General features: G+C 44.9%; 1 protein-coding gene across 1 annotated transcript in view; it reads right to left on the reverse strand.

The window, feature by feature from the left end:
* LOC138283523 (mucin-2-like) overlaps positions 1-13,628 on the reverse strand; it is a gene marked incomplete at its 5' end in the record, with an annotated part of 528,362 nt that overhangs the window by 125,961 nt on the left and 388,773 nt on the right. The gene's annotated exons all lie outside the window — the stretch shown is intronic.

Genomic DNA, 13,628 nt, shown 5'->3' on the forward strand with positions numbered 1-13,628 from the left:
AACCTCCTAAGGGAGTATATCCTCTGAGATATTTTTGGCACTTAAAGTACCTTTATTTTTAGTAACTCCGAGTATTGTGATTCTTATGATATAGTACTATGTGATATAAGTGGTATAGTAAGAGATTTGCATGTCTTCTAGTTCAGCCTATGCTGCTCTGCTATAGCTACCTCTATCAGCCTAAGCTGCTAGAACACTACTAATCTACTAATAAGGGAAAACTGGACCTGGCACAAGGTGTAAGTACCATCGGGTACCCACTATAATCCAGGCCAGCCTCCTACATTGGTGGTGCAGCGGTGGGATAAGTACTTGTAACTGCTTTACCACTTTGTCATTGGTGCTTTTCATAAGAAAAACATATTCCAAATACTTAGAAATAAACACAGTTAACCTAAACAGTTTAACTATCTTTTTAAAAACTTTCTAAAAAGTTTGTAAAATGTTTTAAAAAGTTTTGAAAAGTTTGAAAAGTTTTTCTCTTTTCTTTAAAAGTTTCTGAAACTTTTTTCTCTCTGTCCTAAACCCTTTCTTACAACTATGTCTGCAGTAGAACTCACTCCCACAGTTGTTCAGGCAACCTATGTTAGTTTAAACATTAAAAGTTTGAGGGGTCTCTGCATAGAAAGAGGTTTAAAGTTTGGTAAGAACCCTACCAAAGATCTTCCCTTTAGCCTTCTCATAGAAAGTGACCAGAACCAGTTTGGCCCATCCCAGGATCAGGAGGTAGAGGAGGGGGCTACCAGCAAGAATCAGGGGAGGGCCCTGAGGACTCTGGGGAGGGTTTGTCAGCTAACAGGCCACCTAGTGACACTGGTAGTGGGAGGGGGTCACACACTAGCAGGGCACCTTTCACTCCTAAAAGCCAGTAACTAGAGTCCAGCCAGTTAGAGACGGGTCCACTTCTGCCAATTCCCACATTTCCTCTGTGTCTCAGAATTCCCAAGCCTCCCACCCTGAAGATAACACCCGAGAGAGGGAAATCAGAAAGCTGAGGTTGGAAGAGGCCAGACTGAAGCCAAGACAGCAACAGTTGGCCTTAAACAGGAAATCTCTAGATGTAGAGAGGGAAAGGCAGAGGTTGGGGTTAGTTCCCCATGGTGGCAGCAGCAGTGTCCTTAATAGTAATCCTGTAAGAGGACAAGATTCTAGGAACCTTCATAAGATAGTCCCCCCTTACAAGGAGGGGGGTGACATTAACAAATGGTTTGCTACACTTGAGAGGGCTTGTATGGTACAGTTGGTCCCTCAAAGGCAGTGGGCTGCTATCTTGTGGCTATCTTTCACTGGTAAGGGTAGGGATAGGATCCTTACTGTCAGAGAAAGTGATGCCAATTACTACAAAGTTGTGAAGGATGCACTCTTAGATGGATTTGGCTTAACCACTGAACAATACAGAATAAAGTTCAGAGATACCAGAAAAGAGTCCTCTCAGGACTGGACAGACTTTGTAGACTGTTCAGTGAAGGCCTTGGAGGGATGGTTACATGGCAGTAAGGTGACTGACTATGAAACCCTGCTAAAAACATAGGACCAATAATACATTTAGATTATTTACCCTCTCCCAAAGCTCAGATTAAAGCCTTGGGAGTTTGGTTGGATCCCAAACTCTCCATGGAATATCAGGCCAGGAGAACGTCAGCCACCTGTTTTGGGATACTTAAGCTATTTAGGAAGATTAGTGGCCTGCTTCCGCCATTGGCCAAAAGATTGGCCGTACAAGCCCTGATTCTATCCAGATTATGGAAATAGTCTCTTTTTGGGATCTCCAGGTTATGTGGTTAAACTACAGGTGGTTCCCAAAGTAAAGGGAACATCATGGGGAGGAAGATCCCTGAAGTATCAGGGAGCCAGACTTTGGAACTCTCTACCCATGGATATTCATATGATGACTCAGGAGATTGAATTTAGGAAAGCCATTAAAACCTGCCTATTCTAACTTCCTCTAAGTTCCCCCCTCTCCAGTGAAGTTTAGGATTCCTCCAGTATGTCTAATCTTTAAAGCTGATCAGCGCTACGAGGCCTCCGGGTAGTTGGCGCTATATAAGTCCCAATAACATAACAATAACATAACATATAATCTAATCCTGAGAGAGCATATTTTGAATAATTTTGTGTCTGGCTTGTTGCACCAGTACTTGGTAGACTCAGATCTGACCTCTCCCCAAGAATTGGGAAAGAAGGTTGACAAATGGGTCAGAACAAGAGTGAACAGAAAAGTTCATACAGGTGGTGACAAGGATGGCAAGAAGAAGGATGGTAAGTCTTCTGACAAGGGTGGGGACAAAGATAAAAAACATTCTGGGGGTCATTCCGACCCCGTCGGGCGGCAGGCGGAGACCGCCAGAAGACCGCACCGCGGTCAAATGACCGCGGCGGTCATTCTGACTTTCCCGCTGGGCGGGCGACCGCCAAAAGGCCGCCCGCCCGCCCAGCGGGAAAGCCCCAGCAACGATGAAGCCGGCTCCGAATGGAGCCGGCGGAGTTGCTGGTGTGCGACGGGTGCAGTGGCACCCGTCGCGATTTTCAGTGTCTGCTAAGCAGACACTGAAAATCATTATGGGGCCCTGTTAGGGGGCCCCTGCACTGCCCATAGGGGCCCCCAGGGGCCCCACGACACCCGTTCCCGCCATCCTGTCCCTGGCGGTTTTTACCGCCAGGACCAGGATGGCGGGAAGGGGGTCGGAATCCCCATGGCGGTGCTGCGAGCAGCGCCGCCATGGAGGATTCTTTGGGGCAGGGGTAAACCGGCGAGAAACCGCCGGTTGCCCTTTTCTGACCGCGGCTTTACCGCCGCGGTCAGAATTGCCCATGAAGCACCGCCAGCCTGTTGGCGGTGCTTCCGCGGCACTCTGCCCTGGCGGTTTTCAACCGCCAGGGTCAGAATGACCGCCTCTGAGTCTTCATCAGGCCCACAAAAATCCTCTGGGGGTGGTGGGTCCAAATCCTCTTCCCACTATCAAAAGAAGCCATGGTGTTATTTATGTAAGAGTAAAGGCCGTTGGGCAATTGATTCCACTTGTCCAAAGAGAAACACCAAGGCTCCCACTACCACAACCCCAACTGCGTCCTCTAGTGCCCCTAGTAATAGCAGTGGTGGTGGGAAGTCTACTACAAATAGCCAATCAACGGGTGTAGCTGGGCTCACCATTGGTAATGTAGTTGGGGTTGGTCTTGTTAGGGAGACCACAGAGGCTGTTTTAGTCACTGATGGTGGTATTGCTTTGCCACCTTGGTTGCTTGCCCCCTTAATATGGGTAAGTACAAGCACCTTCCCCTAATAAATGGTGTTGAGGTTGAGGCCTACAGGGATACAGGAGCCAGTGTCACTATGGTGATTGAGAAACTGTTCACCCTGATCAACACCTACTTGGTCAGCAGTACCAAGTGACTGATGCTCATAACAACACTCTTAGCCACCCCATGGCTGTTGTGAATCTCAACTGGTGTTGGGGGGTTACTGGTCCAGGGAAAGTCGTAGTAGCCACTGATGTACCTGTAGACTGCTTACTAGGCAGTTATTTGGAGAAATCAGCTTGGGCTGAAGTGGAGTTGGAGGCTCATGCATGCCCAGGCATTCCTGGGCATATCTTTGCTTTGACAAGGGCTCAGACCAAGACGCAAAGAGGACAGGGAAGCTTGGATCCTGGAAAAATGGACCAAGTGCTCCCAAAAGCTTGGGGTAGAAAGGGTAAATCCTTGCCCACTATCCCTCCCTCTCCAGAAGATTCCCCTTTTGAGGTAGAGGAATCCTCTCCCTGTGCAGAACCTACATCAGATGAGCTGGCAGCAGACACTGCTGAGATTTTGGGTGCAGGGGGACCTGCTAGGGAAGAGATGAGTGTGGCACAGCAGACCTGTCCCACACTAGAGAGTTTAAGACAGCAAGCTGTCAAACAGCAGAATGGGGATGCCACTGATAGCCATAATGTCTATTTAAAGACAATCTCCTTTATACTGAGTCAAGGTACCCTAAACCTGGAGCTGCCAAGAGATTTGATATCCCCTTTGCAGCATAGGGAGTTTCTTCTGACCTTGGCACATGACATTTCTTTGGCTGGGCATTTGGGCCAGAGTAAAACTTGGGACAGACTTGTTCTAATGTTTCACTGGCCTCATATGTCAGAGGACACTAAGGAGTTGTGTCGCTCCTGCGTGACCTGCCAAGACAGTGGCAAGACTGTTGGCACACCTAAGGCCCCCTTAATTCCACTCCCAGTGGTTTGGGTGCCCTTTGAAAGGGTAGGGGTTGACATAGTTGGCCCCCTTGACCCTCCAACAGATTCAGGCAATAGGTTTATACTTGTGGTAGTAGACCATGCCACTAGGTATCCTGAAGCAATTCCCTTAAGGACCACTACAGCTCCTGCAGTAGCAAAGGCACTCCTGGGAATATTTCCCAGAGTGGGCTTCCCTAAGGAAGTGGTGTCAGACAGAGGTAGTAGCTTCATGGCTGCATACCTCAAAGCTATGTGGAAGGAGTGTGGTGTAACTTATAAGTTCACTACTCCTTATCATCCACAGAGAAATGGTCTGGTTGAGAGGTTTAATAAAATTCTCAAAGGTATGATTATGGGACTACCAGAAAAACTCAGAAGGAGATGGGATGTCCTGTTGCAATGCCTCCTTTTTGCTTACAGGGAGGTACCTCAAAAAGTAGTGTGCTTTAGCCCCTTTGAACTCCTCTTTGGGCACACTGTAAGAGGTCCCCTTGCACTTGTGAAGGAGGGTTGGGAAAAACCTTTAAAGGTTCCAAAGTAAGACATTGTGGACTATGTACTTGGCCGAAGATCCAGAATGGCTGAGTACACGAAAAAGGCCAGTAAAAACCTTCAGGCCAGTAAAAAACCTTCAGGCCAGCCAAGATCTCCAAAAGCAATGGCATGACCAGAAGGCTGTCCTGACCCAGTACCACCCAGGACAGAAGGTGTGGGTATTGGAGCCTGTGGCCCCAAGAGCACTCCAGGACAAATGGAGTGGACCCCATCTCATTGTTGAAAAGAAGGGTGAGGTTACCTATTTGGTAGACCTGGGCACTGCCAGGAGTCCCCTTCGGGTGTTCCACGTCAATCGCCTAAAACCCTACTATGACAGGGCTGATTTAACCCTGGTCATGGCAACTGATGAGGGGCAGCAAGAAGAGAGTGACCCTCTCCCTAACCTTTTATCTACCACTGAAGCTGATGGCTTATTGGAGGGAGTGGTGCTTTCAGATTGCCTTACTACTGAGCAGAAGGACAACTGCATAAGTCTCCTAAGCCAATTCTCTGACCTCTTCTCACTTATACCAGGTACCACTACCTTGTGTGAGCACACAATCAATACTGGATACAGTTTACCTGTCAAAAGTAAGATTTATCGTCAGCCTGACCATGTCAGAGATTGCATAAAACAAGAGATACAGAAAATGCTGGACTTAGGAGTGATTGAGCCTTCAGAAAGCACATGGGCTAGCCCAGTGGTGCTTGTCCCAAAACCTCACAGTAAAGATGGTAAAAGAGAAATGAGGTTTTGTGTTGACTACAGAGGACTCAATCAAGTAACCAAAACTGATGCTCACCCTATACCAAGGGCAGATGAGCAAATAGATACACTGGCTTCTCCCAAGTATCTGAGCACTTTTGATTTAACTGCAGGGTATTGGCAGATTAAATTATCAGAAGATGCTAAACCTAAAACTGCATTTTCCACCATTGGAGGGCACCATCAGTTCACTGTTATGCCCTTTGGTTTGAAGAATGCACCTGACACTTTTCAGAGGTTGGTGAACACAGTCCTGCAAGGTCTGGAAGCTTTTAGTGCAGCATATCTAGATGATATAGCTGTCTTTAGCTCCACCTGGGATGAGCACCTGGTCCAACTATGGAAAGTGTTAGAGGCTCTGCAAAATACAGGCCTCACTACCAAGGCTTCAAAGTGCCAGATAGGGCAGGGGAAAGTGGTTAATCTGGGCCACCTGGTAGACGGAGAACACATTGCACCACTGCAGGGGAAGATCCAGACCATTATGGAATGGGCTCCCCCTATAACTCAAATCCAGGTGAGGGCCTTCTTAGGCCTCACGGGGTACTATAGGAGGTTCATCAAGAATTATGGCTCCATTGCAGCCCCTCTTAATGACCTCAGAAGTAGGAAGATGCCTAAAAAGGTATTGTGAACAGCTAGCTGTCAAAAGCCTTTTGATGAGCTAAAACAGGCCATGTGCTCTGCACTGGTCCTAAAAAGCCCTTGTTACTCCAAGAAGTTCATAGTCTAGACTGATGCTTCTGAATTAGAGGTGGGGGCAGTGCTATCACAGCTTAACACTGAGGGCCAGGATCAACCTGTTCCTTTTTTCAGCAGGAAGTTGACCCCTAGAGAAAAGCGTTGGTCTGCCATAGAGAGGAAGGCCTTTGCTGTGGTACTAAAAAAGTTGAGACTATACCAGTTTGGTACTCACTTTTTTGTTCAGACAGACTACAAACTTCTTTTACAAATAAACAAATAAAAGGTGAAAACCCTAAATTGTTGAGGTGGTCCATCTCCCTAGAGGGAACAGACTCTACAGTGGAACATAGACCTGGGAGTACCCACTGCAATGCAGATGGACTCTCCAGATATTTCCACATAGACAATGAGGACTCATATGGGAAAGGTTAGCCTTATTTCCCTCGTTTCGGGGGAGGGGGCAGTTTGTAGGAAAGTACCATCTTGCCTGCCATGTTAACCCCATATTTACTTGTGTGTCAGTTTGTTTTTGCCTGTCTCACTGGGATCTTGCTAGCCAGGACCCCAGTGGTCATAAGTGTGGCCTGAATGTGTTCCCTGTGTGGTGTATAACTTTGTCACTAAGGTTCTGCTAACCAGAACCTCAGTGCTTATGCTCTCAAGGTTTTCTCAAATAACATCCAGGAATAGGAGCTCCAAAATCCTGGGAAAGAGATGGTCCGAGGGAGAGAGGGGTGCCAGGGGAGGGAGTCCAAAACACCCATCACTTGTCCAAGCCGACTAGAATGCAAAACCTTACTCACCCCCATATCAGGCCTAGAAATCAGCCAACACACACCATCTGGAGGGAGTCAGAGTCTCAGTCTTGCAGACATTGCAATATTAGAGGCACATGGGGGCCGAGCAACAACACTTCGGGCAAGATGTAGCAAGCAGTTTTGCCCATTCTGTGTCTATGGGAAAATGTGTTCGTACATATGGCCCTTCAACCCCCTCTCTTTCATGACAATTAAAACAATAGATCATACAAGGTCTAGGAAAGCACCCCGTAAAAATGGGGAAAATCTGAAATGAGTAAAGATTAATGGTAAAGTAACATAAAGGATATGGGGCAGGTTTAACTGCAAGAGTGATCATGTGGTATATATTCAGAGATGCACCTGTCCCATGCTCTTTGTGGGGAGCAGGACCCTTCAAGTTCAGAAAAGAGAGTATTTCAGCACCTATGTGCAATAAAAAGACACCACATACCCGGTGACAAGTGAATGATGGGAAGTTGGAAGACCTAAAATATTCCATAATTGATCGTGTAAAAAGGAATGTAAAAGGTGGAAATAGAGAAATTAATTTAAGAATTATGGAATCTAGGCACATTATACTGTTTGACAGCAAAGAACCAGAAAAGATGAATTCAGGAGAAGAAATGAATGTTCATGTTTAAATCTGATTACTCCCACAATGAGTGTATTCTGGATATGGAATAATGATGACCAGCCGGATTTGAAGTGGAGTTTGAATAGCTAGATGATGAAAGGCTTTAGTATTATTACTCTGCATAACGGGGTTGTGAGGTTATCTGTGGTGCCCAATGGGGCTCAACAGAGGTTTATTAGCTCAGTAGGAGTGCCTGCCCACTTGAGGCATGATGATTTGTCTTTGGATGGGCAAAATTTTGATAATATTTTTATAATAAATTTTGAGTTTCACAGTGCTACAGGATCATTTTTCCACAGTATTGGCTTGTTGTATTAGCGCAGAAACTGTGGATAGGTGCAATGAGAAAGGGTTGCATGATGTCTGTTTATTAACAAAGGCTGTCCCAAAAATGTGTAGTTGGATTGTTATGATGAGCCGTATGCAAGGATGATCCTGCACTTTGAAACTAAATAAAGTATTTTCACATTTTGTGGTGCGCCAACTCACATGCTATTGAATGTATTCATGTATTGTTTCATGTTTCAGCTCTGAAACACTTGAGTGATGTGAGTGACTTTCCAAACGGTGTAACAAAATCACATGGGTGTCGATATGGTGCGGCAAGATGGCGCCTCCCAGATTGGGAAAGGCACTCTGTGCTGAAATGCGCTCTTTGTGTTTGCCAATTAAACAACACTGATTACAAAGCATTCTGAGTGCTATCCTCTTTGTAAGTTGACAAGGAGAGAGTGGATATATATTGTAGGAAAGTCCATCTTTTTGCCCTGGTCACCCGCAAACGTTTCGGACAGATACAGGTGGTTACTGACTCTTGGCTGTGCCCTGGGTACTGCTCACCAGTCCCAGGGCCAGTGCTCTGTGTAAAGTAGATATGCAAATTAGGCTAAGTATAATTGGCAAAATTAACCTACCTATAATTCTCTAGTGTATGGCAGGGCATGTAGGTTTAGGGACTCCAGCATGGGTGGTGCCCCCAGGTGCACTGCTGAGGTACCCAGTGTCATTTTAAAGGTAGGCCTGCCTTGCTGGCTGCTTTGAAATAAAAGTTACATGAAAATTCAACTTTGGAATTAAAAGTCATTCCAAAGTCTTAAACTACCTTATTTGTACATGTAAGCCACCCCTAAGGCGTGCCCATGTGCCCATAGGGCTGGGTGCCATGTAACTATAAGCAGGGACCTTATAAAAATGGTTTTATAAGCCCTGGTGAGATAAAACAGCCATATTCATCTTTCCCTCATTGTAGTGAATGGCCTCTATAGGCTAGAATGGGGAGACTTATTTTAATGTTAAAAGTACCCTTAAGGAAAAAATACCTCAAGTTTGGTATCAAATTAATTGTTATAATAAATCCCACAACTTCCAGTTGTGGGATTTAATATAACTTGTTCAGGTAAAGAGTTTTAAACTTTACCTGAAAAGTTGCCAACTTTAGCCCTACAGTGTTTTGGCTGCTTTGCTCTGATTGGCCAGCCTCTGGCAGCCTGGCCAGGCCACCTTGCATAGGTGTGAAGTGGCCTGGCTCCACACCAAGAGATGTGCCTGGGGAGGAGATCTCCCCTCAGCAGATGGGGAAACAGGAAGGGGGGAGGGCTGCCAAACTGATCTTCAAAGGCAGGGAAGGACATTTGGAGCAACCCATCAATACCCTCACATCCTGCAAACCCAGACAATTAAGTGCCTTCTTGATTAGATTAGGAGAGGGCAGGAGAGGATTGTGTTTAGGATTTGTAGCCACACCAGTGGGTGGGCTCAGCCAGATTTAACCTCCAGAAATGATTTTCAGCTATGGTGGATTTTTGAGGAATGTTGCTCCCTGGGATTGATTTTTGCCACACTTCCCAGGAAGTGGTCATCAGAGGGGGAAGGACACTGCACCTGTTTGGAGAACCAGGACCCCCATGCTGTTCACCCAGGAGCAAGGATAAAACTGGCAGACCTGCACCCACACCTCAGATCCCTTCAAGGAAGAACTACAGGAGAAGAAGGACTGCCCTTGCTGGACTCCTAGCCTGCACCTGGACACTGTACTCTCTAAGACTGCACCAGCTGCACTCTTGGGCTTCACAACCAGAAGGACTTTGCCTGGCTTCAACTGGTTCAAGGAGGGACTCTCTGTTCGCTACAAGTGAAAACTTGCGAACCAGAGCCTTCCCGGCACCAACTCCTGAAGAAACCAACCAGCTGACCACTGTCCAGTGGCCAAAAAGGAGTGTGTGCCAGTTGCATTTTGGGAGTTGTAGTACGCACCCTTAAGGAGCATCTCAGAGCTTCAGGAACCTTGGGGTGAGCTTGGGGAGACCTCAAAAGAACCTTAAAGGAACATCGGGAAGAAGATCCAGAAGTTTGGGGAACTTTTGGAAAAAAGCTCCATAAAGGGACCAACCTGCTGCAGCAACTTGCCTCAACCGTGACCCAGCCTGACTTGCAGGTTCGTCCCGGTGAAGAAAATCTCAGAAAAAGTGACTAAGTTCAAAAGTACAAAGTTGACCGGGACCTCCCAGGCAGTGTATCCAAAGAGGGCCCCAGGGATGTGGGATGAAGATTCTGGTTTGCCGCCGTCAAAGGATTTTCATCTAAAAAAATGAAGGTCAAAATCTCGTCCGAGGGCTACCGCGACGCGTATCCAAGGAAGAGTTCCAAGAGGTCAGATTGGACTAGGGACTTGGTCCCGCTGAAGGAAATCTTCAGAAAATGACTACGTCCGAAGGTAAACTTTTGACCGAGCTAAAATTATTTCCTATTTTTCTAAATTGGTTTTGGATCTTTAAACTGTTTCCTTTGTTTTATTTAATTACTGTTTTGTGATATTTGAATGGTTTACGCTTTGTCTCCTAAGTTAAGCCGTGTCGCTCGTTGCCAAGCTACCAAGGGTTGAGCTAGGTTTAATTTACTGAGACCTAACTGGGCCTAAGTGGTGGTTAGTGGCCTATTGCTAAGTGTAGGTAATTACCTGCCCTTACCAATAACCCATTTTACAACACACACACACATATATATATATATATATATATATATATATATATATATATATATATATATATATATATGTATATATATATATATATATATATATATATATATATATATATATATATATATATATATATGTATATACATGTGTGTGTATATATATATATATATATATATATATATATATATATATATATATATATATATATATGCAGTTAGAGTTAGGATCTTGTTTCCATAGTGAAAATTGGTTGCTTATAATGTTGACGTTGCTTGACAAACTTTTCCAAAACGTTCCAAGAAAATGCCCAACCATGTCAGCAACTTCCTGGGCAGTTTTGGCTGATTCACCAAGGAAAGGGGTGAGGGGGGTCACAAATGAATTTTCCCTGTTAATTTTCTCAAGGGAAAACTGAACAGCAATACCCCAAAAACTGTTGAACAGAATTGTACCTAACACCAAGGGGCATACTTAGATGCAGCACCTCTTTCCTTGCACTCCTTAGCGTTCCCCAACCGCCAACATGTGTGTCCATGTTGACACATATAGTTAAAGGAAAGGAAGTGTGTGACTCTCCTCCCAAGTGTCTTGGAGGTCCCATGCACTTTTACCCCTACAGCAATACATATACATAAAGGGGTAACAGTAGTGCATGCCTTGTAAAGAGCCGGGAAACTCAATCCCTGGGGCTGACATTATTTAAAAGTGGAGGGTGACAAGCGCCCCCTCACCAAGACTCAAAAGGCCACAGGGAACCCTTCATCCACAGCTGGCCCCACAGTTCAGTTATGTTTCAGGTAGCCCAGCCCCAGGACATAGTTTCCCTGCCTGCAACAATGCAGTCGGGGGGGAAATGCATTGTCCCACCCAGCTGTAGCTGCAGAAATGCTCCCGGTTCAAGGCAAGCAAGTACAATCTTTCTTCAGGCTTCAGACATCAAGGCAGTCTTTCTTCTTAGTCTTCACTGGTCCAGGAGTGTTTTGATTTCATGTTCTGGGGATGCAATGTTTGTACCCAGTGCAAGCCTGTGGGAGGGTAAATTAATTTGTCCAAAATGATTCTCATCAGTTCCTGCCTTTTCCTTAGGTTTGGCTTTAATCTGGCTCACGCAAGAAAGGGCATGCAGGCCCAGATATGAACTGCATCTGCCAGTGACAAGGTAGGGTACAGCTCCCAGGCTACCCTTTGAAGTGCAATCAGGGCAGCGGCACAGCTCATTCACAGCCATCCTTTTAGGGAGACCTACATCTCCACACACCCAGGTTCCTTACCTATTACCAAAAGCCATACACATTAAATCGTTGGAGATCCATTAACAGTGGGTTGACCCTGGACATTGGCAGTAAGGAACATTTAGCTTAGGCAGGAAAGTACAAACTTTCTAAAAGTGATATTCTCAAAATAGTTGTTAAAAATCTGAATTGACTATTAGGTTGGGTCTTAAATTCCTATCACAATAAGTCCCTGATTCATTTTCCTACATAGTCCCAAATTGAAGTTATGCATAATATGGATTTATAATGTACCCCAGTCCTGGCAAATAGCTCATTTTGCCAGGCCGTAATGACAGTTAAAAACGTCAGTACAGGCTTCAGTGGCAGGCGTGAGATGCATTTTAAAAGGCTACTGCAATGGGTGACACAATAAGTACTGCAGGCCATACAAATAGTATTTAGTTTATAAGCCTTGGGTACATGTAGTATCATTTACTAGGGGCCTCCAGGTACAATAAATGTGCCAATTAGGTGTAGGCCACTTTTACCATGTTTGAATGAGAGGGCACAAGCACTTTAGCACTGATTAGCAGTGGTAAAGTTCCCAGAGTCCTAAAGCCAACACAAATAAATTCAGAAAACAGCAGGAGTGACAGTAAAACATTTGGGGAAATACTACGCCAAGGATGTCAGGTCTAAACATGACCAGAAATAGGCAGGAGGGTGATCATGACCAGATCTGACCTGTGAGGACATTGTGAATCAAGGTCACCTGAAAATCCTGATGCTTCTCTGCATCTTGTCATCACCAGAGCTGAAGAAGGCTGCATATGATTGGGAAGTCTGCTCTCTCCCACAAATAGGAGAAAAGACTTATTGTAGTCAGTTCGCTGCAAGCCTTTGCTCTGTACATCAGAGACCAGCATTATGTTACAATATCTAATGAAAACTGTTTTAAACTGAGAGAGCTAAAGATCCTAGAGGAGGATATTCTGCACCTGGAATTTGATTAATGGGTATTTAGACAGAATATTGGAATCACAAATATAGTGGGACAGAATATTGTTTCAAGAAAATTGAGAAAAAAAATATTGGAAAGTAAGTTTCTATAGGTAAGTAAAGTTTTACTATATATAACTCCACCTACAGGTACGGTGATGATATATATATATATATATATATATGTATTCAAGGTACATAGATGTGGAGTTAAGAATAGCAAATCTATACTTACCTACTTGCAGTTATCTTCTCAATATTTTGGTCCTCGATATTTTTGACACTATATTCTGTCCACAAGATGTTTGTGTTTCCAATATTCTGTTAGTGATCTGATTCATGCTGACAGTGACATTCTTACCCGGGAGGGAGATTAGCAGAGAGAGTGGAGAGAAGGAGTGGATAGCAGATTGAGGTGCAGCAGTTCTAGGGTTCCGTTCATTAAATTCTGCCTATTCATTATTAATTGTGTTCCATTTAAGCTTAGTGTGCAATAAGGCACTGAGATCGGCAATATGATATTGCACTGCTAGGTGATTCTTAAGTTCTGAGCTTGAATACCTCCACAATATCTCCTTGAGAAGCGTGTGACTGCTCACCATCCCTACCACTGAGAGTGAAGTTCTTAAGGTGCTGTACTTGGTCCAGTTTCCAGAACAATTCTTGTCATCAGATGGCAAATTACCCCATCACTTATTCTTGAGGACCATTAGTTCACACGTACCCTGTAATCTCCACCATTTTAGCTGTGCTTTCTGAGTCTAAGATTTTTTAAGGTTTCAATGGCACTTACTAAC

Source organism: Pleurodeles waltl, chromosome 3_1 (genome assembly GCF_031143425.1).
Source record: "Pleurodeles waltl isolate 20211129_DDA chromosome 3_1, aPleWal1.hap1.20221129, whole genome shotgun sequence".
Lineage (NCBI taxonomy): Eukaryota > Metazoa > Chordata > Amphibia > Caudata > Salamandridae > Pleurodeles > Pleurodeles waltl.